This window comes from Macaca nemestrina, chromosome 14 (genome assembly GCF_043159975.1).
Source record: "Macaca nemestrina isolate mMacNem1 chromosome 14, mMacNem.hap1, whole genome shotgun sequence".
NCBI classification, from domain to species: Eukaryota; Metazoa; Chordata; class Mammalia; order Primates; family Cercopithecidae; genus Macaca; species Macaca nemestrina.
Window position 1 is genome coordinate 22,291,129 of NC_092138.1, and position 19,575 is coordinate 22,310,703.

Below are 19,575 nucleotides of genomic sequence, written 5' to 3' on the forward strand. Positions count from 1 at the left end.
GCTGTTGAGATGTTAATGAAATTATGATATATTTGAAAATATCTGGCTCAATTGAAGAGATAAATCAAAAATTATTTCAATGTCGAGTTCTATGCCGATTTCAACAGTTGGGAAGAAGCATATGGAAAAGGAGAAAAATTATATTGGGGAATAAAGGGTAGTATTTCAGTAAAGATGAGAATGATTTAGTGCTAATATTGTTTATTATTGTTCTACCACATGAAACTTGACAGTCCCCCTTCCCTCTTCTTCTTCAACCAAAGGAACCTGCTCAGATGGAATGTGGTATATTAATCAGGAGCTTCTCTGGCTTTCTTTCTTTGCTCTCTGTGGAATAAGATGAAGCTCAAAAAATTGAAAGAAAAAATCAAAATAATGTCTCCTGCATATGAGGCCACAGGACACTCAATGTAACCATATCATAAATCATCAACGAGAAACACCAGTGAAGATCTATATCTCTAGGACAGCTTGGCTCGTTAAAAATATCTAATGCCACCATTATAGCAACTCTTTAGTTCCTCTTTTCCTTTGTTCAGTGGTAATTGTCCTTCTGCCAAACCATTCATCTCTCCCAGAGTTGTCTCCTGACTAGGAGATGTGTACAACTGGCTCTGAGTTATGGGTTATCAGCCTGGAAACTCCTTCATTGCCGTTCAGCAGTGTTTAAAGTTAAAGTGAAGAGCAACCAAAAGCACAGAAGAAAAAAAATGGCCCCTAGAAAAGTTGAATAAAAAATAGATGTTGATGAAAATATTTTTACTTCCTGCTGTTTCTTTAATAAAGAATATTGAAAGGATTAGTTTTAGAGAATACTCATAAAAATATGACAACAGTGAAGAAAAGGCCATGAGCATGACAATTTTTTCTTGTTTTAAAATGTTAATATCATTTTTTCTATTATTATACTTTAAGTTCTAGGGTACATGTGCACAACGTGCAGGTTTGTTACATAGGTATACATGTGCCATGCTGATTTGCTGCACCCATCAACTCGTCATTTACATTAGGTATTTCTTGTAATGCTATCCCTCCCTCAGCTCCCCACCACCTGATAGGCCCCAGTATGTGATGTTCCCTGCCCTGTGTCCAGGTGTTCTCATTGTTCAATTCCCACCTATGAGAGAACAGAGCATGACAATTTTAAGAGCTCAGATGTGGTTTATCACAGCCTTCTGCAATCATAAATAGGTCACAATGGAACCTTCATAATATAGTTTAAAGCCAATGAATTAACATGATTATGTTTTCAGTTTTACTGGCTAAAATCAGCGTCCTAAAAAACAATATATAACCTACAAAAATCATCAGTATTTGACACATCCACTAGGACTACTCATAGCTGTGAGGCGGTACTGAAACTTTAAATGTTTTAGTCCTTCTCAAGTTGGCAGTTAAATCTCCCACTGGAGATCGGTTTATGCACAAAAGAGATTAAGAGATTTAGCTCAGAATTTGAGGGGGAAGAAATAGAACAACATGCAAAGGCTCAGCCCAAAGGAATACTATGAGTATTCTGTAATATTCTGTAATAATTAGTAATATTCTGATTTTCCTTCCTATACTACTTATAGATTCCTTAGAAACAGAACACACAAAGAAACATTCCAATAACATAAAGAATTTGATGTCAGGTTACAAAAGGAAAAAAATTAAAAAGCAGAGAACAGGAAGCATTACAAGAGGATTGGGGCAGTAGGTGTAATAAATATCTTTCCCGATGAGGTGTGCAATCAAACCTTTTTCTTGATTTGTAACTACAAAAGCAAGATGGATTTTCTTACTCTCATTCACAGCAGCATGTGATACAAAGATAAAACCCAACTTTTCAGGGACTAGGACACATGCAGTTTAACTAAAGCATCCACTTTGTCTTCCACAGGACCAAGGTGGCATCAATAGAAAGCAAAGCAATATTCTGTGGGTCCAAAGCATTCAAGTTCTGTTTAAAATTCATATAGCACCTCTTGAATTCTTGACCATTTAAGTGGTCCCATTCAAATTCTCTTTTCCTGTCTAGTTGAATCCACTTAAACTGGTAGCCAGTGCAGGTAATCATCTCAAGTCAGTACCTGTACTCTTAAAGGGGTGTGACCCAACCTGAATTAATGCTTCCTCTTGGCTTCATCTCTTCTCTCTTCAAAGGTCACTCCTGGCCTGGTAATTGGAAGTCCAGAATCTCTTCTGCCCCTTGAGGACAGTAACAGCACTGAGACTTGTTAACAGCAGCTTGCAATCGGCCACTCCCAGTCTACTCTGGAATACTGGGGGACTACTGGGGGACCAAATTCAACCAACCAAAAACTAGAAAGCCCTGGGTGGCAGGTGTGAAAGTTAGCTCTTCAATCTTGTACATCACTAAATTCTCTTTAATACAAACGAAGAGTAACAAATGCATTAATTTCATGCCACAAGTTTGAATTTGCTTTCTGGTGCTGGCAATGCAGTGGTTTCCAATACCATATAGAATCTCTTATCTTGCAGGCTATTTTTTTTTTTAGCATATCCTAGATATAGTGATATTTACACAGAGGTAAGACTTTACAGAGGTTCAATTCATGCAGGAAGGAAACAAAGCCTATGCTTGAGCATTTTTTAAAACTCGTAGTCCACAGTTATTCCTGGAGCCTCTGCTCTGTTCTCAACTGAGGTCTGCAAAGCTGTTGATGCTTTTGCATGCTGGATGTGTCCTTTTTACTTCCAACAGGAATTCCTTGTTAACAGTCTTGGGAGCATGAAGCCAGAACCCCACAGACCTTTTCTCTAGTTTCTTTTGTCACATACTGCTCTGTAATTCAGGGAATCTGGTCATGTGCTGCACATTTAGCCAGGGCAGATGTTTCTTGCTGGAATTCCCAAGGTTAAGATTTTAAAAGATTTGGTTTAGCCCCTTAACATTTATCTCCTCATATTTAGTCACTGAGTTTGGCAGAAACATCTTTTCCAAGTGTTCAAAGGGAAAAAAAAGATACAGCTGAAAGCTCAATGCTTCTAATACTAATCATTCATTCATTTTGCCTCCTGTAAACTTCTGCACCCAAAGTGCTAAACTAGATACTAGGATAATTAAAATAAAGACACACCAACCTTTGCCATAGACAAGTGAAATAAATGATTGAGGGGATGACAATAGGGACAACAAACCATCCAACACTAAAAAAATGCCAAGACAGTAGAAGACTGTGGCTTCAAACGATTAACAGAGAAAGACTGAGGTCTCTGAGACTAGTCAAGAGACACTTAATGAGAGAAGGTGAGACTGGGAGTAGGGAGGATTTTTCAGTTGGTGGTGCTTAGAGAAAAGAATGAAGTCCTGGTGATCATTATGAGTTTTGGACTTGGATAAATTCGGGTCAAGTTCTGGCTAAGCCATATCCTAGTAGTCATTTTAAATAAATTACTCAACCTCCCTAAGCTTTAGTTTCTTAATCTGTAAAGTGAAAATCATAATATAGATTGCATAGTATTGGTATGAGAAATAAAAGAGAAGCATAAATGTTAGCTAGTGTTATATAAGTGCTAGCTGAAGATGCAAGAGCAGGGATGCGTGAGACCTAAACAAAAGCCATTGGTCAGCCTGATGGGGTCAGAGACAACAATGCTGAGAGGTGATCTTGAAAATTTACGCCGAGGCCAATTAAAAGTGAGCCTCAGATAGCCAGCCAAGGAATTTATGCTTGGAGATAGGAACTCATGAGGAGTCACAATTATGTGGGTAATACGATAAAATAAATGTTTCTGAAGTCAGGCTAGAGGGATGAAAAATGGTAGCCAAACTTTTTGACACTTTACTCTGCCAGGCACTGTATTAAGTGCTATAAGTGCTATCTCATTTAATGATGCTACAGAAGAAGATCAGAGAATGGCTGAATCATTAGGGAAAGCTAAGGGGCAATGGGAGGAATATAGCAGTAAGGGGGTGAGAAGCTCAAGAGGCATGATGGCTATAGAGAAAGAGACATGGAGAAATATGGTAGATACCTGGAATGGCGACAGATGAGAGGGAAGGGTCTCATGTGGCTGATACCCTAAAGCTAGAGGGCATGATTTCTTAATTGAAACGAAAGCAATAGAAAGCAGATGCTAAGCCTAAGAGAACCTCCTGCGGACTCTCCTTTTTTTCTGTCTTGGTTTAGTTCTTCAGCCTCCTCTACTCCAGCTTTTCACTTGTCTTTGTGTGTGTTGTTTGAAAGAATTTAGTTGAGTCCCTTGCATTTTTTTTTTTTTGACAATGTGCATGTCCCAAGGCCCACTGCCTTTTTTTTTTTTTTCCCCAGTTGTTGGTTTCCACCACTCATCCTCCAAAGTTACAGAATTGATCTTTTGATTCTGAAGTTTGCACTCTATCTTCAGGTCCAAGTTTTACAAATTGCATGTGAACAACCCCCTAAAGGCAAAAATGCCTCAGAATTTACGTAGGATGTGCTGGGAACACCATTAAGATGATTTCCAACTTCCCAGAATAAGAAAGAATTAAAAACTGGTAATACAGGTGAGAAAAAAAGTAAGAAAAAAAAAATGTTTTTGAGTTGAAAAACACTACAGGCTTTTCATTCCACAAGAATTCTTTTACAGAAATGTCGTAAAGTACAGAAAATAGAGGTTTGTTCCTGGTTATGTGGTAAGTGATAAGATGGGTCATAATTTTAGTGAACATATGGCACACCCATTAATTATCCTTGGATGTGAATGTGACCAGGTGGGTTTGCCATAGCTTGACAGTGGATAATTCCAATCACTGCACTCCTGTCCTTGTATCTACAGTTGTCAAGAATCTAAATGACCCATACTAGATAAAATTCATTTCATGTTTTAAAAAAACTTCACCTGCATATTTAAAACACTTCAATTTAAAGCCATACAGAGAAAATTACAGAGTACCACTCAGTAAAACATGGGATTGAAGTATAGTAATGGAGAAAGTGGGGAGAAAAACAACTGGGAATCCAGAGCTACAGAAGTTAAAACTATCAGTGGAAATTCATGTTGTCATGGAAACCTGATGCAGTTGAGGGGCCAAGAAAGCCACTACTTAGCGATAGCACACGGAAAGGTTCAGATGCTATTCAGAACAACTGGAATTGTCTGGGCAGATGACTCTCCCAGAAATCAGTAATTGAGTTAGTGAGGCTCTAAAATTTACAAATAAGAGATCTGAATAATGAGAGTAAAGAAATGAGAATTTAGGTAGTCCCATCTAGGGAAAAAAAAATAATAAATACCTTGGCACGTGTAGTACTAAGTGGGAAAGAAATAGGTGAAAAAACCCATCTAGGACCAATGGTAAAAAATTAAGGATAACACATAATTTATATGGGAAAGGGAAAATGGCAAAATCAGTAAGGAACATGCTGTCACTGTAGTATTCATTACACTATAGTGTGTGAATTATTAATATATTTATCTCCCCAAAACACTATGAGCTTCTTTAGAAAGGGATTGGACAGATTTATCTTTGCAACCCCTGGGGCCAGCTTGGAGCACCCAACCAATAGTTGGTGAACGGTAATAATCCTAAATAATCCTACTATTTATTTAAAAATGGACAGTGATAGAGTCACAGTAGCAAGTATATAGCTTATTTCGTCCAGTCCTCACCACATCACTGGTACCGTATCACCATTTTTCAGAGGAGGCAATTTGAATCTCAGAAAGGTTAAGTAACTTGTCAATGGTCATACAGCTAGGAAAGAGCCAAACAGGGATTCAAACCCAGGTTTATTGACCTCAAAGCCCATGTTCTTTACAAAACACTCCAATGAATAAATAGAAAAGAAGACACTGAAAAAGAGGACACTTAAAAAGTGAACTGGAGAAGTTAGGCTAATAGGTATAGTGCTGTCGTCATCATTAGGTTTAGAATCGAAGGGGAACCTAAACACTCTGTCGGACCCTTTGTTTCATGGATGAGGAGACTGAACTTCAGGGAAGCAGGGCAGTTTGGTCTCTAAAGTCGCATTTTGTGTCTTAAATGCTCCCGTTCTGCTTCCTAAAAATTGCTCCCTCAGTCAGGCTCAGATACATTCTTCCAGTCTTTACGTGAAGGACTAGAAATCAAGCGATCATGAGTGAGAAGAAAAATGAGAACACGTTGAAGCCAGCCTCATACAGTCAGTACAAAGCACATTATGGAGATCTGTGCAAACACAAGACTATTTTTTACTTCTAGCAATCTAACTCCTCATGATGACAGCATGCTTCATTGCTGTTTTTGCTTGCTTCAATACGCTTTTAAAACTAAAGTTGATCCTTTTCTATTAAACTCTCTGATTTTCTCCTGTTTATTTAAATAGAATTTCTCTAGAATTAAGTGTCAAAAGTGGAGTGTGTTTTCCTGAATAAACAAAAGTAAAATAACTTTCAAAAATGTAAGGCAATCCACTTGATTCTCCAGTGAAGAAAATGATGGTGCTTTTTTTCCATTGCTAGAGATGTAGGGGTCCCCTAAGAAACTGACCGCTCTCCAGGCCTCTCTCATTTGTTGAGGGCCCATGAAGGTCACATTTACGAACTGATGCAGAGAGAAAAGGTGGCAGCTAACAAATCCTATCTTGGCCTCTCACTGTAACCTGCTCTCCACTGCCTTCTGAATATTTCCCAACTAGAAGAAAACCTATTTATAGAATTCTCCTCATGGGAAATAAAGGGTTTTTTAGAAGAAAGTCTCTCCTTCAGGCTTATGGGCATCTAAAGTTAATGGATTGATTAAGGTTCCATAACCTTGCACTTTATAGCATCCCACAGCCCTCTGCATTGCCCATGGCTAAATCAGCAGAACCGACCAAATAACAGGATACTTAGTGGGATTTTTGTGCTGATTGGTGGGGCTCTACTGCTGGTAGCTCCATTATTTACTCCCTTCCTTTACCCACTATACTCTGCAGGGAGCTCTAAAGTCAGCTTCCAGGAGCAGAACCAGGAGGGACCTAAGAGTTTTTCCCAAAACAATGACACTAGCACTAAATAAAACTGACCTAATAGAGCTCTTTGGAGAGACAGTTTGAAAAATGTGTAAATTCCAGCCATTCCTAAAAAATTACCTTGCTACCATGCATTTCACAGCACACAACTCTCAGTGAAATGCTGTAAAACCCCATTATAAAACATCTTGCCACCGAAGGGGTTATGCTGCAGATGAGGCCACACAAGGCAATACTTGAAATGATCTGAAGAACAAAGATTTTTGAATGGATGAAAGCAGAGAAGGAGATGCTAAAGGTGAAATAGAGAAGCTGTCTAGGTAATTCTGTAAGCTCCAATATTTACTAAACATCAGCCACCTTCCAGGTACTGCGCTACGTCTGGGCTTAGTGCCAACATACATAACGCAGGTCCTCCCTGGGGGGTGCTCAAGGCTGAAGACTAGCTCTTTTTTCTCAAATGATTTTTTGATAATGAATAAAATAGCATATATTAAATAACTCAGAAAGTTGATAACGTAAAACTTTTGTATAATAAGTACAGTCACAGGAATCTGCTTTTCTCCCCTATTTATAACTCCACTTCACAGTTTTTCAAATGATATCACTTTTTAAATATCACCTAGGATATTTAAAAAGGAATTTCTGAAGTCCCAACAAATTATTCCATTCTTAAGTTATGAGTTTTATGAGAAACACATATACAGGCATACTTCCTAGATAGAGTGGGTTCAGTTCCAGACCACTGAAATAATGTGAAAATCTCACAATACAGTGAGTCACACAAGTTTCTTTGGTTTCCTGGTGCATAAAAAAGTTATGTTTATGCCATGCTATAGTCTATTAAGTGTGCAATAGTGTTACATCTATAAAAAACAATGTACACATATTAATTTTAAAATATTGCTAAAAAGTGCTAACAATCATCTAAGCCTCCAGTGAGTCATAATCTTTTTGCTGTAGAGGGTCTTGCGTCTGTGTTGATGGTCGTTGACTGACAGGGTGGTGGTTGCTAAAGATTAGAGAGACTGTGGAAATTTTTAAATATAAGATCAATGAAATTTGCTGCATCAGTTGATTTGTCCTTTCATGAATGATTTTTCTATAGCATGTAATGTTGTTTCATAGCATTTTACCCACAATAATTCTCTTTCAAAATTAGAGTCAAACTCCTCAAACCCTGTCACTGTTTTACCAACTAAGTTTATGTAATATTCTAAATCCTTTGTTGTAATTTCAGCAGTGTTCACAGCATCTCTACCAGGAATAGATTCTATCTCAAGAAACCCCTTTCTTTGTTCTTCCATAAAAATCAACTCAATGTGTTTGAATTTTCTCAGGAGATTGCAGCAATTCAGGCACATTTTCAGGCTCCACTTGTAGTTCTAGCTCTTTTGTTATTTCTACCATAGTTTTAGTTAATTTCTCCACTAAAGTCTTGAATCCCTGTTGCAGGAAGTCAGGGACCCTGAACGGAGGAACCAGCTGAAGCCGCAGCAGAAGAATATAAATTGTGAAGATTTCATGGACATTTATCCTTTCCCCAGTCAATACTCTTGTGATTTCCTATGCCTGTCTTTAATCTCTTAATCCCATCATCTTCATAAACTGAGGATGAATGTCACCTCAGGACCCTGTGATGATTGCGTTAACTGCACAAATTGTAGAGCATGTGCATTTGAACAATATGAAATCTGGGCACCTTGAAAAAAGAACAGGATAACAGCAATGTTCAGGGAACAAGGGAGATAACCTTAAACTCTGACTGCCATTGAGCCAGGTGGAACAGAGCCATATTTCTCTTCTTTCAAAAGCAAATAGGAGACACTGAATTCTTTTTCTCAGCAAGGAACATCCCTGAAAAAGAGAATGCACCCTGAGGGTAGGCCTCTGAAATGGCTGCTTTGGGGGCAGCTGTCTTATACAGTCAAAGACAAAGGGATGAAATAAGCCCTGGTCTCCTGTAGCGCTCCCAGGCTTATTAGGACGAGGAAATTCCTGCCTAATAAGTTTTGGTCAGACCAGTTTTCTACTCTCAGACCCTGTCTCCTGATAATATGTTGTCAATGACAATGTGTGCCTGAAACGTCATTAGCAATTTTAAACTCTCCCTGCCTCCATTTGCTTTGTGATATTTTATTACCTTGTGAAGCATGTGATCTCTGTGACCCGCACCCTATTCGTGCACTCCCTCCCCTTTTGAAAATTGCTAATAAAAACTTGCTGGTTTTACAGCTCAGGGAACATCACGGAACCTGCCAACATGTGATATCTCCGCTGGACACCCAGCTTTAAAATCTCTCTCTTCTGTACTCTTTCCCTTTATTTCTCAGGCCAGCTGACATTTAGGGAAATAGAAAAGAACCCACGTGGAATAAGTCATTCATGAGGGTTAGAATCAACTTCCTCCAAACTCCTATTAATGTTGCTGTTTTCATCTCCTCCCATGAATCACAAATGATCTTAATGGCATCTAGAATAGTGCATCCTTTCAAAAAGGTTTTAAATTTACATTGCCCAGATCCACTAGAGGGATCACAATCTATGACAGCTATAGCCTCACAAGATATATTTCTTAAATAATAAGACTTGGAAGGAGGAATTACTCCTTGATCCATGGACTTCAGAATGATGTTGTGTTAGCAGGTGTGAAAACAACATTAATCTGCTTCTAAATCTCCATCAGGGTTCTTGAGTGACCAGATCATTGACAGTGAGCAATATTTTGAGACAAGTCATTGTTTCTGGGCAGTAGGTCTCAACAGTGGGCTTAAAATGTTCAGTAAACCATGCTATAAACAGATGTGCTGCCATCCAGGCTTTGTTGTTCCATTTATAGAGCACAGGCAGAGTATATTTAGCATAATTCTTAAGGATCCTAGAATTTGGGGAATGGTAAATGAGCATTGCCTTCAACTTAAAGTCATCAGCTGCATTAGCTGCTAACAAGAGAGTCAGCCTGTCCTTTGAAGATTTGAAGCCACACATTGACTTCTCTTCTCTAGCTATGAAAGGCACAGACAGCATCTTCTTCCAATAAAAGGCTGTTTCATATATATTGAAAATCTGTTGTTTAGTGCAGCCACATTCATCAGTGATCTTAGCTATATCTTCTGGATAATTTTCTGTAATTTCTATTATAACATTAGCACTTCCTCCTTTACCTTGCACATTTACATTAAGGAGACAGCTTCTTTCAACCTTATGAATCAACTTCTTCTAGCTTCCAACTTTTCTTCTGTAGCTTCCTCACCTCTATCAACCTTCTTATAATAGAATTGAAGAGAGTTGGTGAATTGTTGTGGATTAGGTTTTGGCTTGGGGGAATGTTGTGGCTGGTTTGATTTTCTATCCAGACCACTAAATGTTCTCCCTATCAGCAGTAAGGTTGCTTTGCTTTCTTATCATTTGTATGTTCACTGGAGTAGCATTTTGAATTTCCTTCAAGAACTTTTTTTTGCATTCACAATTTGGCTGTTTGGTGCAAAAGGCCTAACTTTTAACCTATTTTGGCTTTAGACATGCCTTCCTCACTAAGCTTAATTATTTCTAGCCTTTGATTTAAAGTGAGAGACATGTGACCCTTTCTTTCACTTGATGACTTGTAGGCTACTGTAGGGTTAATAACAGACCTAATTCAACTGACCTATTGTTTTCTCTCAGGGAACAGAGAGGCCCAAGAAGAGGAGAGAGATGGGAGAACAGCCAGTCAGTGGAGCAGTCAGGACACACACATTTGTTAATTAAGTTCACCGTCTTATGTGGGTGTGGTTCATGGAGCCCCAAAACAATTACAGTAGTAACATCAAAGGTCACTAATTACAGATCACCATAACAGATATAATAATAATAATAATAATAATGAAGTTAGAAATATTGTGAGTATTATCAAAATGGGACACGGAGAAACGAAGTGAGCATATACTGTTAGGAAAATTATGCTGACAGAGTTGCTTGGTGCAGTGTTGCCCTCAAACTCAAAGTTATTAAAAACATATTATCTGTAAAGTGCAATAAAATGAAGCACAATAAAATGAGGTATTCCTGTACATCTACATCTATAGCTATATCTAGAGAGACAGACAGAGGCAGAGAGGGAGGCAAGTGTTTCTATCCCTTGCATAGAGGCAAAACATTTTTTTAAAGACTAGTTTTTTTAAGAGTTCAGATTTTATGGTTAAAGAATAGAAGGTGGAAATGGGATGACTTTTTGACTTTCCCCATTTTGTACAAGAAAGGAAGGATTATGCCAACCTCAAGAGGAAAGCTCTTCATAGCAAAAAGCCTCTTGCTTTTCTCTATGCAAGTTCAGCTTCAGCTTCAATAGAGCTTAAACCATACATATGACAAATAGAGCCCAAGCAATTAAATAATTACTGTATCTGCAAGCTCTACAGACAAAAGATGGAATGCTAGGCATCAACAAACACTAAGTCAGAATAAAAACTGCTTTCACTGAAATTATAAGATGCATCCTGTTTCTTGTCATTCTGTCCCAGCTAAAAGAAGAGACTCTCACTAATCTCAAAGAGAAAGCAAAATGAATGACACTCCTGGTGTCCAGGCCTAGGCAGAGCATCTTAAGAATGAGCAACAATGACACTTCATGGAGAAATTAAGCCTCCTCTTTACAGCCTCTGAAAAGGAACTACTAATGTTCTTTCTCTTTCTGACACACTTGTTCTCTTCTTGAGGGTTCATTTCAATCCTTACTGCTACTGTCATTATTTTTGTTCTTTGCCAAGAAAGTTGGATGAGTTAAAAGTCATTTTGGATTGAAGCTAAAGATCTGTTCTACTCCAAGTTTTACCTCACTTGTCTCGTGTTATATTTTCTCTTTAGAAAGGTGTAAGTGGTGAGCATAATAAGAACATTATTAGAAGTACTACAGTAATGCTTTTTATTTTAAATGAACATCAACTTTAAAAGTCTAGAGTGGCATTTGTTAAGTGTGGCAATTAGACTGTTGACATTAGAAGAATATGAGGATTTTTTATAATAGCCTTATTGGGATATAATTTACATACCAAATATTTCACTCATTTAAAGTGTACAATTCAGTGGTTGTTAGTATTTCCACAGTTACGTAACCAACAATACAATCAATTTCGGAACATTTTCACCATCCTCAGAAGAACTCCCCCTACCCATTAGGGGTCACTCTCTATATACCCGCAACCCCCTCAGCTCTAGGCAACTACTCATCTTTCTTTTCTATGAATTTACTTATTGGGTACATTTCATATAAACACAATCATAATATATTTGGTGTTTTGTTACTGGGTTCTTTTACTTAGCAGAATGTTCTCAAGGTTTATCTATGTTGTAGCATGTATCAATACTGCATTTCTTCTTATTACTGAATAATATTCCATTGTATGGATGTACCACATGTATTATTCATTTATCAGTTGACAGACATTTGGATTGTTTTTAACTTGGGGGCTATCGTGCATAATGCTAATATGAACATTTGTGTACAAGATTTTTTGTGGAGACATATTTTCAAATCTCTTGCGTATATACTTAGGAATAGAATTCCTAGATCACATGGTAACTCTATGTTTAATGTTTCGAGGAATATCCAGACTGTTTCTAGCGTGGCTGTACCATTGTGTATCCCCACCAGAAGCATGTGAGGATTCTAATTCTTCCACATCCTTACCAACCTTTGTTATTATCTTTTTCAATATAGCCAGTCTAGTGGGTCTGAAGCGGTACCTCACTGTGGTTTGGTTTGCGTTTTCCTGATGGTTGGGATTATTGCTAAAATGTCTATTCTTAGGTCACAACCTGACTCTGAATTATGATCCATGAGTCTGTACTTTACTGAGACTCATATATCAGTTATCTGTTCTTACATAATAAATATTTATTATGTCTTGGTCACATATTTGGGAGAGGCTCACTTGAGGTGTTTCTGGTTTGCTATTTAACAAGGTTCGATTAGACATCAGTTAGGGCTGAAAAAATTTGAAGACTTGGTTTAGACAGGATGCAAACTCTTCTTCATGGGCATGTAACTTGTACAGTCGCCTAAGGCACCGTGCTCAGAAAGGCCCTGCATGAAATGTAATACTCTACTATTGCCATCTTGAAATTCGTAATAACTTTATACCTTTGAACTTGTGCATTTGTGTTAGTTTACTCTGCATTGCTATAACGGAATACCCAAGACTGGGTAATTTCTAAAGAAGAGTTTTACTTACCTCCTAGTTCTGCAGGCTGTACAAGCAAGGTATCAGCAACTTCTTGGCTTCTGATGAGGCCTCAGGAGGTTTACAATCATGGCAGAAGGTGAAGGGGGAGCCAGTGTGTCATACAGTGAGAGAGGGAGCAATAGAGGGGAGAGGTAACGTGCATTTTTTTTTTTTTTTTTTTGAGATGGAGTTTCACTCTTGTTCCCCAGGCTGGAGTGCAGTGGCGCAATGATCTCAGCTCACTGCAATCTTTGCCTCTGGGGTTCAAGCGATTATCTTGCCTCATACTCCAAAGTGCCTGCCACCACCCCCGGCTAATGTTCTGTATTTTTAGTAGCGACAGGGTTTTATTATGTTGGGCAGGCTGGTCTCGAAGTCCTGACCTCAGGTGATCCATCCGCCTCGATCTCCCAAAGTGCTGGGATTACACGCATGAGCCATGGCGCCCGGACATGACATGCATTTTTAAACAACTAGATCTCATGTGAACTCAAGAATGAGAACTCACTCATTACTGCAAGGAGGGCCCCAGGCCATTCATGAAGAATCTGCCCCCATGACCTACACACCTGCCACTAGGCCCCACCTCCAACATTGGAGATCACATTTCAACACGAGATTTGGAGGGGTCACACATCCAAACCACGTCAGCTTCAGAAATAAATTTCAATGAGACAAGAAAGCATGCATTTACAAAGGACACATGTGCAATATGTGTGTCTGCTGTTCCTTGTTGCCCCTTTTACATATAGTAATTGTGATATCCCATGAATATGAAATTCCAGTGGACCCATGACACGTGGGAGTTCAGAGGGACTCAAAGCAAATGCAAGGTTAATTATATCATGTTTATGACTGAGTAAATGGGGGTATTGACAATTCATAGAGGTCGCCCTTTCTGTTAGAACCGGAGCTAGCTAGGGCCAGGTGCAGTGGCTCATGCTTGTAATCCCAGCACTTTGGGAGGCCGAGGCTAGCAGATCACTTGAGGTCAGGAGTTTGAGACCAGCCTGGCCAACACAGTGAAACCCTGTCTCTACTAAAAACATAAAGATTAGCTGGGCATGGTGGTGGGAGCCTGTAATCCCAGCTACTCAAGAGGCTAAGGCAGGAGAATCGCTTGAACCCGGGAGGCAGAGGTTGCAGTGAGGTGAGATCGCACCACTGCACTCTAGCCTGGCAACAGAGCAAGACTCCATCCTAAAAAAAAAAAAAAAAAAAAAGAGCCAGAGCTTGCTATGAATAGAGTAAAAAGGCAATGGCGTCCTAAGAAGCAAAATGACTGAGAAACCCTATCATGTCCCTTCTTACCCAGCTTACTTCCCTGTTTTAGCCAACCACTAATGCTTAAAACATGCACAGAGGGAAAGGGTAAGACAGGACGACTATAGTTTATTTTCAGTCTTTTCTTACTCATCAGTAAACTGACAGTAGAGAATGTTGGTTGAATGTGTGCTTAACAAGCATAAAAAAAACAAACATCCAGCTGGGTGAGTTTTATGCAGTATTTCCAATGTTTTGGTAAGAGTAAAAGGCACAGGCATGTAAGAGCTATGAAATAGGAATTGTGTAATTTTGGTGTTTTCACATCTGAGCTAAATGCTCTCATATTTGTATTTTAAAACTGACATTGTGCAATATCATAACAAATGGTGAAATTCCTGATAATAATTTAAAAATTTAATTGTTCTTTACTTAGACATTAAGTACAAAAGAAAAAAACACTATGGTAGGCAGAATTCTAAGCTGGCCCCATGATCCATCCCCTCTGTTATGCCCCATGTAATCCCCTCCCCTTAAGTGTGGCTAAGATCTCTGACTTGCTTCTAGCCAATAGAATATAGCAAAGAAGATGAGCTGTCACCCTCATTATTGGATATATATACACATATTTATATATATAATATGCCATAAATATAACACATGTATGTACATAAACATAAAAATACATGTGTTATATTTATGACATATATAATCTAACATTATATTATAGATGATAATATAATATAGTCTAGCTGGCATGCACTAGAGATTTCCTCCTCTTGCGTTTGAAAAAGCAAACATTATAATGGAAGAAAGCTGAAGCAACTGCATGGCTTCAGCATGCCAAAATCTGTCAATAGTCCTCCTACAGCTTGTGATGTGGTCCTTATTACAAGCCAGCTCATCAAGTGATCCACTTTCAAAACCTCATTTTAGAGGTGCTTTCCTAGGACCATTTATGGTGCCAAACATCTTCGGTTGGTTTCCAGGAAAGACTCTGAGGGTAATCTGTCTATAGGAGATTTACTTGGGAATCCTCTTAGAAATGATCCCTGTAAACAGTGAGGGAATCAGGACTGAACAGAAGGAGAAACTGAAAAGCAATGTAGTTGTAAATGTGGCCCGAGCCACAACCATGGGAAGCCCTGGTGCTGAGATGGGCCTTTCCAGTTGTCCTGAATTGAAACAAGGACTCAGACATTTGTGGCCTTGCCTAGAGTAGTCACTGGATCTGGGTTGCCTCTAACCTTAGGTGAAGTGACTCTCTTTGGAAGGGCAACTCTTAGAGGAGGACTCAGCTGTAAGCTTTCAGCAGCCAGCATTTCTGCCTAGCTGGGAGAATAAGTGCATCAGCCCTCAAAAGAAAATCTGGCTCATGAATCACATCAACTATAACTAAATCATGTGTAAACTGTAGCATGAGTGCCCTATAATATGGGAATGAATAAGACAGCAAGATTACGTAAAGCATGGTTGTACTGCAGAATCAGTTCATACTAACATGTGTATTATAACAATGTAGAGAAGTTTTACAAAGAGTTTCAGAGCAGGCGTTCTTATAAAAAGAGCATGCCAGTAGTTCTTAGGACACAAGCAATGATACCCAACAAAAATTATCTAAAAATGCCTTCAGAATGCTCTTATAGCAGAAAACACATCAGTCTTTAATAAATTCTAATGAAGGTAAGAATAATGTGTTATCCACCTAACACATATATACTGAGCAGAGCACTTGGGGTGAATAGCATGAGGGTTATCAATGTTAGTTTTTGAGGATAAATTTATTAATTCACTTAAAAAGTTAACATTTGACATACCTGCCATGTCAGCATTTGAGATTTTCTCTCCACCAAGGAATATATCTAGAAAATAAACATATTGCAAAGTTTGATAGTGTTTACATGGGAGGGACAACATATGTAACATAAGTAATGACGATTGTTGTAGTCATTACATGCTTTGCAAATTTGTATTCAGTTTCATAAAAGAATAAAGCAGTCATATTTTATTTAACGTGAAAGTAATACAAAGAAAAAATATACATTTAAAAGTGGTGGGGTGTGAGGAGATGGTTCTAAAACCGAAAAAATAGTGAATAGTTAGGACAGTACTTATAAATATGTGTTCAACAAATTATAGTGAATAAAATAAATGCATTTTGTTTATTGTGTTATTTCTGCATTAAGAGGAATAATTGGAACTCAAGGAGGCAGGAGTTAAGCAGATTTGAATAATTAGATGGCAGAAAAAGAAGAATAAGTGAAAAGCAGAGGAGGAGAATTAGCTCAGTCATGGACAAATTCTAGCTGAATTGGGTAGGCAGCACATTTTGCCAAGCAAATTCTATCTCCCTTTTCCCCCCACATTAGGCAATTTTTAATAAGGAAAGATCCCTGTATTAGTCCATTTGTGCTGCTGTAACAAAATACCACAGACCAGGTAATTTACAAACAAAAGAAATTTATTTTTCACAGTTCTGGAGGCTGGGAAGTACAAGATTAAGACACTGGTTGGTGAAGTTTAGTCTCCCTATTTCCAAGGTGGTGCCTTGTTGCACCTTCCTCTGGAGGGAAAAGTGCTGTGTCTTCACAGGGCAGAAGAAACACAAGGGGCAAAAAAGGGTGTGAACTCCCTCCTCAAGCCCTTTTGTTAGAGCACCTAATCCTATTCATAATAGTGGAACACTCATGACCCAATCACCTCAATACTACTGCATTGGAATTAAGTTTCATCATGAATTTGGGAGGTGACAAGAACATTCGAGCCATAACAATCCTAATTAAATGTTCTTGTCCCCTCCCAAATTCATGAGGAATTATAGAGTAAGTTGAAATACCTTGGTGAACATATTGGACAATTTGTCTTCTTAGCCATGGTTTTGTGTGTAGACTAATTTCACACGTCTTTCAAAGGACTTTTGCTATTTCACCTTCCTTACTTTCCACAGACTCTTCCTTACATATAAAATTCATCTAACCTCAAACTCCTAGTAATTCCTTTTTTCTTTCTTCTGCTTAGACAGTTTGTGAAGATCTAGTATAATGGACTTAATCACTGAACACACATAAAAATTACCTAGAAAGCTTTGAAATGTGTTAATATCTGGATCCCACTCACAAGAAATCGGCTTAGGGTAATCCTGACCATTAGGATTTTTGAAAGCCCATCAAGTACTTCTAAGGAATATTGCCAAGATTGAGAACAACTGGTTCAATAGACAAGGGGCATCTATGCCAAAGGGCACAACACAGAACTTAGTGGTTCTAAATTCTGGACACAGAATTAAGAAACACTAACCTAACTTTCATGCAAATCTCCCTCCTACCAAAAAGTAGAAGTTTCACATAACAGAAAATTAATTCAAGTCCGATGTAATAAGATAGAGAAAATGATGTTTCTTGGCAGCTAATTTTAGATTTTTACTTAAAACGACAGTTGCGTTCCTTTGGGATTAAATACTGATAAATTTGTTGGAGATAAGCAAGTCCCTATGAGGCATGGTTGTTGGCTGTTGGCATCCAGTCTTTGGAGAAGACAATGCAACTACTCTGCCCAAGATCAGTAAAAAATGCATTTGGCCTTGGGGGTGAAGGAGGTGGGGGAGAGCAGGGAAAAAGCCGTTGAGATTACCAAAGCTGTGTGGTGAACAATGTTCAATGCCCCTCCCACTCCCCGACACCTGCCTGCTACCTTTCGAATCTCTAGTAAAGCCACCAAACCCACAAGATGTTTTGTGGAAGTAAATCTGTTTTGTGAAAATTAATGAAAGGTTTCAATTTTGAGTATGACTTGACATGGGGGAAAGGAGAGACAGTGCAAGTGAACACAGGTACCAGGGAGAGAGAGGACCATGAAGCATTAAAGATTTTTAGGACCAACTGAAATTACAGGAGGAAGATCTTGGATTGTCTCCGGTCATGGAATGGGGAGATGGGGGTTGAGTTTGAGTCGACATTGAGATCTGCAAAGGTCATGGAAACCTCAGTTTACATTTGGTTTTTACTTATAAATTCTGCACAATGGACATAATAGATAGCTTCTTGCTTCCAAATGGGTAATGCCTATCATTTATCCCTATATTTAGACATCCTTGTGATAAACATTTTGTATGACATGTATCCCTGCCTTTTTGTGAGGCATATGGGAATGGTCCTCATTTTCTAGATAGGAAGCGTTATAACATTCCATACTCTGAATTGTGTCATGTAGCTTGGATTTCCACAAGGTTGGAAGTTTTAGCTGCTGTTGGGGCCAAATTTTGGCCATGAGTCACAACGTGCAACTTAACTGAAATCCACAGATTCCCTAACCTCAGTGTTAATAATCAGAAGTGGGAGGGCATAAAGAGGAGGTCTTGCTGAGGTGCTGCTTGGGACTAACATTAACATGAAACCTTGGCATTTGAGCCATATGAGACAAAGAGGGAGAGGGAATGAATGGAGTGTTCCTGTCTTCAGGTGCAATTGCCACTGAGCTTCTGCACAGTTTGCCCTGCAGCCCACCGTCATTCACTAATTGGCAGAATTTTCTCTTTGTTATTCTGATCCACTGAAAATGCACTGCAGGAGGAAACTGGCTTGTCAAAGCACTGGTTCCAAGGACACAGTGACTCTTCAACCTGCAGGGCCTTTATGTTTGAAAAACACTGGGTGCGACAGAATGCTGTGCACAGCCAGGCCAGCAAGCATAGGGTTCAATAAGGCAAAGGATCTCACCTCCGTTCTGCAAAGCCTTATCGATAAGTCCCTGCTTTGCTGCTTAAAATTACCACACAGAAGGACAATCCCACCACAGCTCTCAACCAGAAATTTTTCTTCCTGTACATACGTTGAAAGAGTAAATTGCTTAGAAAGAAAACTGTTCTTGAAATTTATTTTCTATTTTGAAAGCAGTGGATTATTTGATAGGGAAGAATATTCATTATTATTTTATCCTGTGTTACATTACTCAGCTTTATATGTATTTTAAATTTAATTATACATGTGCTTTGACCTACAATCTCATATATCCAACTATTTGCTTAACATGTACTTTGACTTCCAGACTCATCTACCCAATTGTTTACTCAACCCTTCAGTTTAGTTGCCTAATGGGTATCTCAAGCTAAACATATCTAAAACTAAAGTCTTAATTTTCCATACACTTCTGCTCCACCCATCCTGTGAAACCTGTCTTCATCACATTAAATGGTA

At 38.6% G+C, this 19,575-nt stretch overlaps 1 long non-coding RNA gene across 2 annotated transcripts in view; it reads right to left on the minus strand.

The window, feature by feature from the left end:
- LOC139358104 (uncharacterized) overlaps positions 1-19,575 on the minus strand; it is a 524,079-nt gene that overhangs the window by 39,416 nt on the left and 465,088 nt on the right. For both annotated transcript variants that reach the window (XR_011612441.1, XR_011612440.1), the window contains exon 3: positions 16,201-16,245. This is a non-coding gene — a long non-coding RNA (uncharacterized lncRNA). The remainder of the gene's footprint in view (positions 1-16,200; positions 16,246-19,575) is intronic.